This window comes from Ranitomeya imitator, chromosome 1 (assembly GCF_032444005.1).
Source record: "Ranitomeya imitator isolate aRanImi1 chromosome 1, aRanImi1.pri, whole genome shotgun sequence".
Taxonomy (NCBI): domain Eukaryota; kingdom Metazoa; phylum Chordata; class Amphibia; order Anura; family Dendrobatidae; genus Ranitomeya; species Ranitomeya imitator.
Window position 1 is genome coordinate 1,144,959,858 of NC_091282.1, and position 13,841 is coordinate 1,144,973,698.

The 13,841-nt window shown below is 45.8% G+C and overlaps 1 protein-coding gene across 2 annotated transcripts in view; it reads right to left on the reverse strand.

Annotated features, from left to right (window-relative positions):
- Window positions 1-13,841, reverse strand: part of LIAS (lipoic acid synthetase) — a 196,097-nt gene that overhangs the window by 157,018 nt on the left and 25,238 nt on the right. The window lies entirely within an intron of this gene.

Sequence of the window (13,841 nt, forward strand, 5' to 3'; positions counted from 1 at the left end):
CTCTCCTCACATTGCTCCACGCTGCAGACCCCCCGTCCTCTCCTCACACTGCTCCACGCTGCAGTCCCTCGGTCCTCTCCTCACACTGCTCCACGCTGCAGCCCCCCGGTCCTCTCCTCACACTGCTCCACGCTGCAGTCCCTCGGTCCTCTCCTCACACTGCTCCACGCTGCAGACCCCCGGTCCTCTCCTCACACTGCTCCACGCTGCAGACCCCCGGTCCTCTCCTCACACTGCTCCACGCTGCAGTCCCTCGGTCCTCTCCTCACACTGCTCCACGCTGCAGACCCCCGGTCCTCTCCTCACACTGCTCCACGCTGCAGTCCCTCGGTCCTCTCCTCACACTGCTCCACGCTGCAGTCCCTCGGTCCTCTTCTCACACGGCTCCGTGGTTCAGCCTCTCATTTCCCGCGTCTCTTCTCCTGCAGCAGCTTCCTTCCTTGCTATCGGCTCGTCAATAAAGGAGGCCCCGCCCCTTCCGGTGACATCATGATTTCAATGATTCACTCCTCCCTCTCAAGAAATCAACTCCAATCTAAACGCTACCCTGCTCTGTCTGCTCTATGGAGGAAGAAGCGCCACCCCTTCCGGTCACATGGGCACGACGTCAGCAGAGGTCCTTTAGCCGACGGTTGTGGCTAAATCCAAGTCGGCTAATGGACCTGGTCCCTCTGCCGACTTGGATTTAGCCGGCTCAGTATAGAGAAAGCTAAATCCCAGTCGGCTAAGGGACCAGGTCCTTCTGTGCACTGGGATTTAGCTTTCTCACACAGAGTCGGCTATTTCCCAGTCAGCAGAGGGACCAGGTCCTTTAGCCGACTTGGTTTTAGCCTGCTCTATATAAGAATGCTAAATCCCAGTAGACAGAAGGACTTATTGTATATAGATAGATAGATATGAATCCTGTCATGTCATTTTTTTGAGCCGCAGACTAAATATGACATCTGATCGTGATCACACATTTATTTATATGTGACGATTATACGCAAGAATTTTCCCCTTAATCCCAGTGTGTACAATATTCTGCGCCAATCTCATCCGCGTCCCGTTTTATTTTCTGGTGATCATTTTTGTAGATCACACGACCACAGATTTTTTCCGTGCATGCACCTAGGAGTGTTTTAACCCTCGGGCGATTTTCCGTTTTTTAACATTTTTTTTCCTTCCCATAACTTATTTTTCCATCCACATCGCCGTTGGGATTTTTTTTTTTATTTTGGCGGGACGTTATTATTGATACCATTTTGGCGCGGATACCATGTTTTGATCACCTCTTATTTCATTTTATTGCAATATTGCAGCGACAAAAAAAACGTAATTATGGCGTTTCGAGTTTACTTCTCGTTATGCCGTTTACCAATCAGATTATTTTATATTTTCATTGGTCAGACATTTCTGAACACATCAATTCCCAATTTATTTTTTTTAATGGAGCAAAAGCGATATTTTTTTTTCTTATATTTTTATGATATATGACGTAATTTGTAGATCACACAACCACAGGAGTGATTTAACTCTCCGGCGATTTTCATTTTTTTAATATTTTTTTTTTCCTGCCCATAACTTATTTTTCCATCCACATCGCCTTTGGGATTTTTTTTTATTTTGGCGGGACGTTCTTATTGATGCCATTTTGGCGCGGATACCATGTTTTGATCACCTCTTATTTCATTTTATTGCAATGTTGCGGCGACCAAAAAAAAAGTCATTATGGTGTTTCGAGTTTTTTTCTCGTTATGCCGTTTACTGATCAGATTATTTTACATTTTGATTGGTCAGACCTTTCTGAACACTTAAATTCCAAATTTGTGTATTTTTTTAATTGAGCAAAAGCAATATATTTTTTTCTCATATTTCTATGATATATGATGTAACTGCATCATGCGTTGTGAAGGGGTTAATACTATAATTATTGACCAAATGGACCAGGTCCTTCTGCCAACTTGGATTTAGCCTGCCCTCTGTGAGAAAGCTAAATCCCGGTCGGCTAAAGGACCAGGTCCCTGTGAGTGTTTTAATAATAGATCTAGCAGGCTAAAGGACCAGGTCCTTCTTTCAACTTGGATTTATCCTGGTCTCTGTGAGAAAACTAAATCCCAGTTGGCTAAAGGACCAGGTCCCTGTGAGTGTTTTAATACTAGACCTAGCAAGCTAAAGGACCAGATCCTTCTGCCAACTTGGATTTAGCCTGCTCTCTGTGAGAAAGCTAAATCCCATTTGGCTAAGGCCTCTTTCACACTTCCTTTTCTTGCAATCCGTCGCAATCCGTCATTTTGGGCAAAAACGGATCCTGGAAATGTGCTCGCAGGATGCGTTTTTTTACCACACGTCGCGTCCGTCATGCTACGGATCCGTCGTGTTTTGGCGGACCGTCGTCACAAAAAAATGTTCAATGTAACGTGTTTTTGTACGTCGCGTCCGCCATTTTCGACCGCGCATGCGCGGCCGAAACTCCGCCCCCTCCTCCCCAGACTGCAGAATGGTCAGCGGATGCGTCAAAAAACTGCATCCGCTGCCCACGTCGTGCAAAACTTTCACAACGTCCGTCGGTACGTCGGCCCGACGCATTGCGACGAAAGATGATCTACTAGATCTAGCAGGCTAAAAGACCAGGTCCTTCTGCCAACTTGAATTTAGCCTGCTCACTGTGAGAAAGCTAAATCCAAGTGGGATAAAGGACCAGGTCCCTTGAAGTGGTTTAATACCAGACTTAGGCTAGGGTCACATTGCGTTATGTTGTATTGTATATTGGGCGTGCGCTAGCGATTTGAGTGACGGACCGCGAACACTGCTTGCAGCGTTCGCGGTCCGTTCCTCGCTAGCGCAGATCGGGGATCTGCGCTAGCAGGATCGGCTAATGCGATCCCTTTTGGGACGTTGCGTTAGCGCAGTCCATAGCGCTATGCGCTAAACGGACTGCCCTAACGCAATGTGACCCTAGCCTTAGTAAGCTAAAACACCAGGTCCTTCTGCCCACTTAGATTTAGCTTGCTGTATGTAACAAATTCTAGTGGGCAACGCAGTCCAACAGTGATTCACCATCTGATGCACTGTAATGATTCCACTGGTTCACTGTCGGACTTCCGTACTGTAGTGCCCCTGTGTCACGCATGGGGCAGTCCGGCAATCCAACCTACTACAATGTTTCCGCCAGGTTATGCGTATTGCCGGTCACTGTGCTCCTTGAGTTCACCTCAAGTGACAGTTGACAGCTCAGAGGGTTCTGTGATAACCGCAAACTGTAATCTCCAGTGACCTCACAGGTGGTGGCTTCCATGCCACCCTTAGGCCGGCGTCACACTCGGCGTAAGACAATACGGTCCGTAATTTACGGCTGTAATACGCAGAAAAGTCCCCAAAATAGTGGTCCGTATCTCCTCCGTAGGCAGGATGTGTCAGCGTATTTTGCGCATGGCATCCTCCGTATGTAATCCGTATGGCATCCGTACTGCAAGATTTTCTCGCAGGCTTGCAAAACCGACATATGGACATACAATGGATCTATGTGCTCAAAAAATCGTAACAACATATATACTGTCTATATATATATATATATATATATATATATATATACTAGATTGTGGCCCGATTCTAACGCATCGGGTATTCTAGAATATGCATGCCCCCGTAGTATATGGACAATGTTGATTCCAGAATTCGCGGCAGACTGTGCCCGTCGCTGATTGGTCGAGGCAACCTTTATGACATCATCGTCGCTGTGCCCGTTGATGATTGGTCGAGGCCTGGTGGCCTTGACCAATCAGAGACGCGGGATTTCCAGGACAGACAGACAGACAGACAGACGGAAAAACCCTTAGGCAATTATATATATAGATATCTATAATATAATGCTGGGAGCGTCACTCTGTCCGAAGCCTTTATAGACTGCGCAAGCGCCGGCGCAGTCTGGGCCTCACAGAGTGACGCTCCCGGGAGATCGCGGTATGCGTTAACACTGAACGCACCCCGCGATCTCCACCGGAGAGTCAGGGACCGCCAGGAGGGTGATTATCGGCTATATTCACCTGTCCCGTTCCACCGCTGCACGCCGCCATCTTCCTGGTCCTCGGCCTGTGACCTTCAGTTCAGAGGGCGCGATGACGCGCTTAATGCGCGCCGGCGCCACCCTCTGACTGAACAGTCACAGCCAGAGGACCGGGAAGATGGCGGCACGCAGCGGTGGAACGGAGGACAGGTGAATATAGTAAGTGCTGGGGGGCCTGAGCTGGCGGCGATACCGGCACCTGACCCCCACAGCGCGCCGGTGTCCCCGCCTGCTCAGGCCCCCCAGAACTCGGCGCCGAGCGGGTCAGAGGCAGCAGGGCCGAGCGGGTCAGAGGCAGCGGGGCCGAGCGGGTCAGAGGCAGCGGGCCGAGCGGGTCAGAGCAGAGTGTGGCAGATTAGCGAAATTAGGATTATTTAGTCTAGAAAAAAGACGACTGAGGGGCGATCTAATAACCATGTATAAGTATATAAGGGGACAATACAAATATCTCGCTGAGGATCTGTTTATACCAAGGAAGGTGACGGGCACAAGGGGGCATTCTTTGCGTCTGGAGGAGAGAAGGTTTTTCCACCAACATAGAAGAGGATTCTTTACTGTTAGGGCAGTGAGAATCTGGAATTGCTTGCCTGAGGAGGTGGTGATGGCGAACTCAGTCGAGGGGTTCAAGAGAGGCCTGGATGTCTTCCTGGAGCAGAACAATATTGTATCATACAATTATTAGGTTCTGTAAAAGGACGTAGATCTGGGGATTTATTATGATGGAATATAGGCTGAACTGGATGGACAAATGTCTTTTTTCGGCCTTACTAACTATGTTACTATGTTACTATGTTACTATGTTACTAGATGTAGCAGGCAGGGTGTGGCAGATGTAGCAGAGCAGAGTGTGGCAAACGTAGCAGAGCAGAATGTGGCAGATGTAGCAGAGCTGAGTGTGGCAGATGTAGCAGAGCTGAGTGTGGCAGGATGGGAGCAGCCCATGTCAGAATGGGGGCGCAGGATGGAGCAGCACATGACAGGATGGAGACGCAGGATGGGAGCAGCACATGACAGGATGGGGTCGCAGGATGGAGCAGCACATACCAGGATGGAGACCATATACCAATATAAATGCTCGCCACCCGGGCGTAGAACGGGTTCAATAGCTAGTATATATATATATATATATGTATATATATATATATATATATATATATATATATATATATATATGTCAGTAGACACATATATGTATATATATTAATATTTCATCCAGCGCGAGATAGCAAAAGCCGGCAATTGAATTACCGGCTTTAAAGCTATCTCCTTCCTAAACCCGACATGATATGAGACATGGTTTACATATAGTAAACCATCGCATATCCCCATTTTTTTGCATATTCCACACTACTAATGCTAGTAGTGTGTATGTGCAAAATTTGGGCGCTCTAGCTATTAAATTAAAGGGTTAAATGGCGGAAAAAATTGGCGTGGGCTCCCGTGCAATTTTCTCCGCCAGAGTAGTAAAGCCAGTGACTGAGGGCAGATATTAATAGCCTGGAGAGGGTCCATGGGTATTGGCCCCCCTGGCTAAAAACATCTGCCCCCAGAAAAGGCACATCTGGAAGATGCGCCTATTCTGGCACTTGGCCACTCTCTTCCCACTCCCGTGTAGCAGTGGGATATGGGGTAATGAAGGGTTAATGTCACCTTGCTATTGTAAGGTGACATTAAGCCAGATTAATAATGGAGAGGCTTCAATTATGACACCTATCCATTATTAATCCAATTGTATGAAATGGTTAAAAAACACACACACACACACACACACACACACACACACACACACACACACACACACACACACACACATTATTACAAAGTCTTTTAATGAAATACAAACACAGGTTGTTGGAATATTTTATTATCCTGGTAATCCACCTGAAGACCCTCGCTCTGTAACAAAGGAAAAATAAAAAAAACAATATCTCATACCTTCTGATGATCTGTCACGTCCCACGATGTAAATCCATCTGAAGGGGTTAAAATATTTTACAGGCAGGAGCTCTGCTATAATGCAGCTGTGCTCCTGCCTGTAAAACCCCAGCGAATGAATGGAAAGTAGGTCAATGACCTGTAGTTTCTCCATTCGCGGTGATGCGCCCTCTGCTGGTTGTCCTCATAAGACCTCGAGGCTGGGAAAATATTCTGAAAAGTTCCCATGCTCGAGATCATATGAGGACAACCAGCAGAAGTGTCTATCAACCATATCCTCCTTCTTCACCTCTCGCTTCCTAAAACTCAATGTAGAAAATACCGAACTTATCATCTTTCCTCCATCTCGCCTAACCCCCCTACCTGATCTATCTATTATGGTAAGCGGCATCACGCTCTCTCCCACACCTGAAATCCGCTGCCTCGCGGATGGGAAAATATTCTGAAAAGTTCCCAGGCTCGAGTTCATATGAGGACATCCAGCAGAGGGCGCATCACCGCGACTTGAGGTAACTACAGGTCATTCCCCCACATTCCATTAATTCCCCGGGTTTTTACAGCCACGAGCACAGCTGCATTAGCAGAGCTACTGGGTGTAAAATGATTTAACCCCTTCAGATGGATTTAAAGCGTGGGACAAAACTGAACGACGGAAGGTATGGAATATTGTTGTTTGTTTTGTTTAACTTTGTTTCAGGTGACAAGTGTCTTCAGGTGGATTAAGAGTATAATAAAATACTAAAACAACCTGTGTCTTTATTTCATTAAAATTCTTTGCAATAATGTGTGTGTTTTATTAACCATTTCATACAATTGGATTATTAATGGATAGGTGTCATAATTGAAGCCTCTCCATTATTAATCTGGCTTAATGTCACCTTACAATAGCAAGGTGACATTAACCCTTCATTACCCCATATCCCACCGCTACACGGGAGTGGGAAGAGAGAGGCTACATGCCAGAATAGGCGCATCTTCCAGATGTGCCTTTTCTGGGGTGGCTGGGGGCAGATGTTTTAAGCTTGGAGGGGGGGGGGGTGTGGCAATAACCATGGTCCCTCTCCAGGCTATTAATATCTGCCCTCAGTCACTGGCTTTCCCACTCTGGCGGAGAAAATTGCGTGGGAGCCCACGACAATGTTTTCCGCGATTTTACCCTTTAATTTAATAGATAGAGCCCCCAAATTTTACACCAAGACACTTCTTACATTACTAAAGAGGAATATGTAATAAAAGAAGAGATATGAGATGGTTTACTGTATGTAACCATGTCTCATATCATGTCGGGTTGGGGAAGGAGATAGGAAAATCCGGCAATTGAATTACCGGCTTTTCTGCTATCTAGCGCTGCATGGAATATTAATATATATATATATGTGTGTGTGTGTCTCACTGACATATATATATATATATCCCTATACTATGTATTGACATTTATTTTAGCTATTCTATTCTAACCTGTCAGTGAGATTTAACTGTACACCGCACTGAATTGCCGGCTTTTCTATAGAACACCGCTGCGTATTTCTCGCAAGTCACACTGTTGGTCCGTGTGTAATCCGTATTTTTCTCGCCCCCATAGACTTTCATTGGCGTTTTTTTTTTTTGCGCAATACGCTGACAAACGCAGCATGCTGCGATTTTCTACGGCCGTAAATGACCGTATAATACGGATCTATAAAATACGGCAGATAGGAGCTGGGCCATAGAGAATCATTGTACCGTGTGCAATCCGTATTTTCTACACCTCTCATACATCCGTAAAACTCGCTAGTGTGACGCCGGCCTAACTCTCGACTCTGCCCTGTCCATCAAACCGCATGTTCAAACTCTTGCCACCTCCTGTCGCCTCCAACTCAAACATATTGCCAGAATCCGTCCCTTCCTCTGCCCTCAATCTACTAAAACGCTTGTGCATGCCCTCATCATCTCTCGCCTCGACTACTGCAACACCCTCCTCTGTGGCCTCCCTGCTAACTCTCTTGCACCACTCCAGTCTGTCCTCAACTCTGCTGCCCGGCTAATCCACCTCTCTCCTCCCCTCTGCAAATCCCTCCACTGGCTCCCAATTCCCCAACGAATCCAATTCAAACTACTAACACTCACCTACAAAGCCATCCACAACCTGTCCCCTCCCTATATCTCTGAACTATTCTCCCAATATCTTCCCTCACGTAATCTTCGATCCTCCCAAGACCTCCTACTCTCCTCCACACTTATTCATTCCTCACACAACCGCCTCCAAGATTTCTCCCCAATATCCCCCATCCTCTGGAATTCAACACCTCAACACGTCTGATTAGCCACCAGTGCCACCACCCTCGGATCCTTCATACAACCTGAAAACCCATCTCTTCAGGAAAGCCTACAGCCTGCAATAACCATTCTGCCGCCTCCCCACCACCAGAGCTGCTGCACCCCCGACCTTCTGTCTCTTCCCCATTATCCCATAGAACATAAATCCGCAAGGACAGGGTCCTCTCCCCTCTGTACCCGTCTGTCATTGTAAATTTGTTCACTGTAAATGATATCTATAACTCTGTATGTAACCCCTTTCTCATGTACAGCACCATGGAATTAATTATGCTATATAAATAATAATAATTCATGCCAGGCTGCCCAGAGGCAAAGACAAACTGTCCTCTGTGGGAGGTGTATGGTCTATGTCCTCCCTGCCATGCTCCAGTGATGCCCGTGAGCTACTTTGAGTGCCACCCTGTTGTGTTCACGACATGGTGAAGTGTTGTTCCACAGAGCTACTCGCCCGTGCGTGCTGCAGCTGAAACTCCAGTATTGCTTCTGCTCGCACAGCCTCTACAGCGTATTCACCTTTTGAGTTCCACCTTGTTGATGTCACATATGAGGCGATGATCGAGAAGGTAGAAGTGAAGCTGCAGCGCAGACCGTCGAGCAGCTGCAGGGTGTGAACGCCATAATCGTGCACAGACGACCTCTCACATATGGGTAATTTTTAAGAAAGATTTGCACCACCAAACTTGACACATGTGCCAGGCAAGGGATGTGGTCAAACCAGCTAGGCCTAGAGCTGTTACCAGATTCCGCCCGTTATTGCACACCACCAGGTCTGGATTTAGGTCCAGCGGCACCAACCACTCATCAGTCTCGTTTATTTCTTGTCCACAGCTCTTGCGCAGTATGGAACTTGTCCCCCAAAATGATGAGTTTGAGAACAGCCTACTGTCTTTTCCCCCTGGCTGTGTTGAAGTTGCAGGTGCTAGTCTTACTGCTAGGTGATGGAGTAAGTGGAGTAGGCCACATGGGCAGAGCAATGTCCAACAATAGATGTAGGACATGCGCTTGGACGCCTTCCTCCTCTGTCCCAGCTGCCACATTTACCCAGTGTGCAGATAGGGAGATGTAACGTCCCTGCCAATACTTACTGGTCCACGTATCGGTAGTTATCTGGACCGTGCCACTGATGGCGTTGCACAGTGCACACCTGATTTTGGTTGCAACATGTGTGTGCTGGGCAGGGATGGCCAACTTGAAACATTAGTGGTGGATGAGAGCCACGTACTTCGCAACAGCCACCACCATCTTTTTTTTAAATGGTTTTTCTCCATCAGCTGGAAAGGCAGTGTTTCAAAGGCCAGGAATTAGTAAATTCTGTTATTCAGGACCAGGGCCTGTGGGCGGGTAGTGGGGTATTTCCTCTTTATGGGGTTTGGGTGATGGAGAGATGAACACTTCCATGGGACAGGGTGGAGATGCTTGGTGACACTGCTGGTGGTGGTGCTGTCACATCCTGTCTTTGCGGGTAGGCTGTTGTTCGTGAGCTGGATGAAGAGGTCAAGACCGCAGCAGAAGAGGGAGCAGGAGGAAAGCTCACATCTGTCATGTTTTTTAAGGTGTCTACTCTACTGCAGCTCGTACTTAGAACTCAGATGCAGGTGGTGCTCAGGTTAAAATGTTAAAAAAAAAAAAAATCAGAAGAGACTGCTTCATGACTTTGGGCCGATACTGCTTGGCCGATTTGCAAGGGGATGAGGTGGTAGAAAGATGCCCACGGTCCTCAGGTGAAAACTGCGCTTTCAGCAGTGGACCCATTGGAAGGAACTAGAGGCGCTCTCAGCCATCCAAACACCGTCTGCACATGTTCTTGCCTCACAATCCATCCAGCGGTGCTCATGCCTAGGATATGGTGCACAACATCCCGTGGACTGCATGCACCAGAGGAACGGGTTTCATGTAGACACGTAACGGGCCAGATCAACTATGTCACCTCCACCACAACCTTCATTTGATGCTCTCCTCATGTCACTCCCCCAACAATAATTCCCAGTAGAGAAGAGGCTGAATTAGGGCACTCTGAACCATGCTTCATTACTGGCAGCATGCATCAGGTTATTACAGCATGCTGCACAAGGGTGGTAAATAAACAGTATATGGTAATTGTCTAAATTTTTCTATTAAAAAAAAAAATAAAATTTGAGAATCATTAGTGGTTGATACCCTTTTAAAGGAGAAGTGTAACAATGATTGCAGCCAGCGTCTTGGGAGTCTCCTCCGGTCTTTATCTGGCTCAGTATAGGAGGAGGCTTACAGCAGTGGATACAGAAAGCACTCCCACTCTCATCCAGAACGGATCCACGATTTGTTCCCACTTCTCATTGGTGTATTAGCCCAGTTTTTATTAATCTTACAGGACCATTTCCAGTTTTCCATATTACAGAATTGTATCTTTATAAATGTCGCACTGATGGGCCGTACGGCATCCTATGTTTTCTGCTCACACCCATCTGATCTCAGTCACATTGCAGCTGAATACAGATCTGCCCGGCCTGATAGAAGAACATTGCTCTGAGGGCAGCCGACATTTACAGGATTGCCCTCATCAGATTTTTATGCTAACAAAAGCGAGATAAAATGTGAAGAGTCACATATTATACAGAACTGGCCATAAATAAGACAAGTGATGCAGAACTATCAATATGGGAGGGGGAAACAGTTGTGGCCAGAAATATTGCAGCAGTTCATAGATGAGGAGGGTGAGGTTTTATTGTCCTGTGATTTAGGTCTGATCCAGGGTTGTGAAGTCTCCAGGAGGTCTAAGGGAAACATTCCTTAATTGATAGAGCAAGACAAATACATTCGACATATTCATTCCAGCTGTGTCACAGGTCGTCAGAATTTTGTAAACCATTAGTACAAAAAAATTAAAATGTGAATATTGCCTAACATTCCAGAGATACATTATTCCTCTGGAAAATGTCACAGCCAGTCCCATCAGTACCAGCAGCAGTAAAACCCTCATAGAAAACCAGCTTATGTATTTTAAAGAAAAAACAATTATGGACTTAAAAAAAAAACAAAAAAAAAAAAAACATACAGCTAGTCCGGCTGTATGGGCTACATGGAAGTGCGGGTCTGGTCTACTGGGGAGGACGTCCCTACAGATCGTTTCCCCAATAACCTGCAATGTGTAACTCAGCCTGATACAGATCCAACTGCGTTACCCTCCACTAGTACCACCCAGCGCTTAAGAATTATAGAAATGAAAACTCAACTCATAGCTGTCAAACAAGTTTATTACAAGTCAAATAGTTAGAAATAAAGAAGAGATATATAAATATATGCATACATACAAATGAATAATAAAGAGATTAAGAAATCAAAACAATAAATTAAACATTAAAGACAGATTAATGACAAAAAAGCAAAACACATTTTGTACCAAAAGCCCCTGTGCTTTAGCTGCAAAAATTGTGACCCGACGGGGCCGGGGAGGCGGAGGGACCCGACGGGGCCGGGGAGGCGGAGGGACCCGACGGGGCCGGGGAGGCGGAGGGACCCGACGGGGCCGGGGAGGCGGAGGGACCCGACGGGGCCGGGGACAACATTTACAATACAATGCCTAATACCTGGACAGGTCAATGCACCCTTGTTAAACTAGCTATGCAGTTCAAGATTTTACCTTGGGATCCAGAGACACCTGATGAATATACCAGAAAGAGAAGTCTCGATCAGCTCCACATGAGTTATGAAGAAGATCCATTAGTATATGTTGATGCTATTGGAGTGCCAAGGGGGTTGCCTGACCAATTTAAAGCCCAGAACCAGATCTATGCTGGCTTTACTTCTTTAATCCACAAGTGCAGATTAATAAAATGTTGATTGGATCAATTACATATATTACAGTGAACAAAGGTTTGTCAATTTTATCTGTGATGCTTTCCAAGGTATAGTTGAGGAACTGAGCCCTAACACTAGAATGACCCTCCAAAACCGACTAGCCCTTGATATGATCTTAGCTGAGAAAGGAGGAGTCTGTGGGATGGTGGGAGAGGAATGTTGTACCTATATCCCTCAGAACTCTGGGGTAAATGGAAAGACCATGATAGCCCTTAAAAAGTTAAATGGGTTAGCAGCAGAATTAGAATCTAATGTTGGAGTAGACACATCTTTCTTTTCCGGTTGGTTGGGTGGGCTCAAAGGATTCCTTCAACAAGCTTGTCTGGTACTGATTGCCCTTCTTGTAGTTGGATCGATAATTCTCTGTTGTGTTATTCCCCTGTATAAAAAGGTTATCACTGAGGCAACTCCGACTGGCACCTTCCTCAACCAAGAAGTAGACCCACCAGAGTGCGATGGCACTGATCCGGGGGAAATCCCTAAGTACGTCCCCCTCAAGAAGTTAGACAATACCCCTTACTCTCAGATGATGTAAAAAGATTTAGTTTAGGGACAGTAGGAGAACTCCATGTGAAGCTAGTGAAGGGTTCAGCTGCCTGGAGGCCTCTCACAAGGGGAGAGCTTCTGAGGTGTCTGGATGAAGAAATCCACCTCCCCTTTCCCCATCACATGGACAGTCTCGAAGGATTTTTCTTTTTAGGGAAAAACTTAGTGTTTAGGGGGGATTGTCAAGGTAAAAATATATGTCTTTATACTCTTTTGTACTTTATGTATTCTTATGCTGTGAAACAATAAGTTTTTCCCTTCATACTTGCCAATGCAAATGTAATTGTATTTAAGATGGCTGCCAGTATTCACCTTTGCCTTAGTTTTTGTTCTTGCCAAGAATCTACTTTCGTTTCTGAAGCTAAAGTATCATTTCTCTGGAAATCGAAACTTAACAAGATGTGGACAAAGGAAGATTCATCAGATGATGTCAGGCCAATCAGAGGGACTGAATACTAGATACATTGCTTAAACCCCGCCTAACCCCGCCCTCTGCACACCTTCCCCCAATGGACCATATAATGTTGTGTATATGAAATAAAGAGTTCAGTTGCTGTGAGGTTACCACTACGTGTGGAAGCATAAGCAGGCAATGAGTTTGAACCAGCATTTTGTCTGACTCATTCTTCACTCCGGTACCACTGCTTTAAATCTGATTTGGAATGACTGGTGGATGAAGGGTATTGTCGTGACGACCCCGACAGAACGAGCTCACTGATCGCTTGTCAGTTAACTCTTTCTGTACACAATGCAACACAAACGCTATAGAAGTTAGACGGTGCCAAATTTTTAATGAAACCCATTGCTCAAAAAAAAAAATTTTTAACTCCAAATACATGCATTTATGTATTAATTTTATCCTCTTCAGGCGAAGAACCCCTGTAATAAAATTGTACACATGGTTGCATGTGGAAACAAATAGGGTGGCAATAAGTGCAATAAAAAGGCCAGCGTCCTCTGAAGGGCTTACGGGATATGGCAGACCAATATTGTAAGTTTTTACTACGTAAAGGGAATGTATTATATATGTATTTTTTTTTTAATAAAAGTCGTTTTCCAGGACTTCAATACTGATGACCTATTCTAATGACAGGCAATAAATATCATGTTGTTGGGGGGGATCTAACTGCTGGCACCAACACCAAGCAGCTGATTAAAGGGG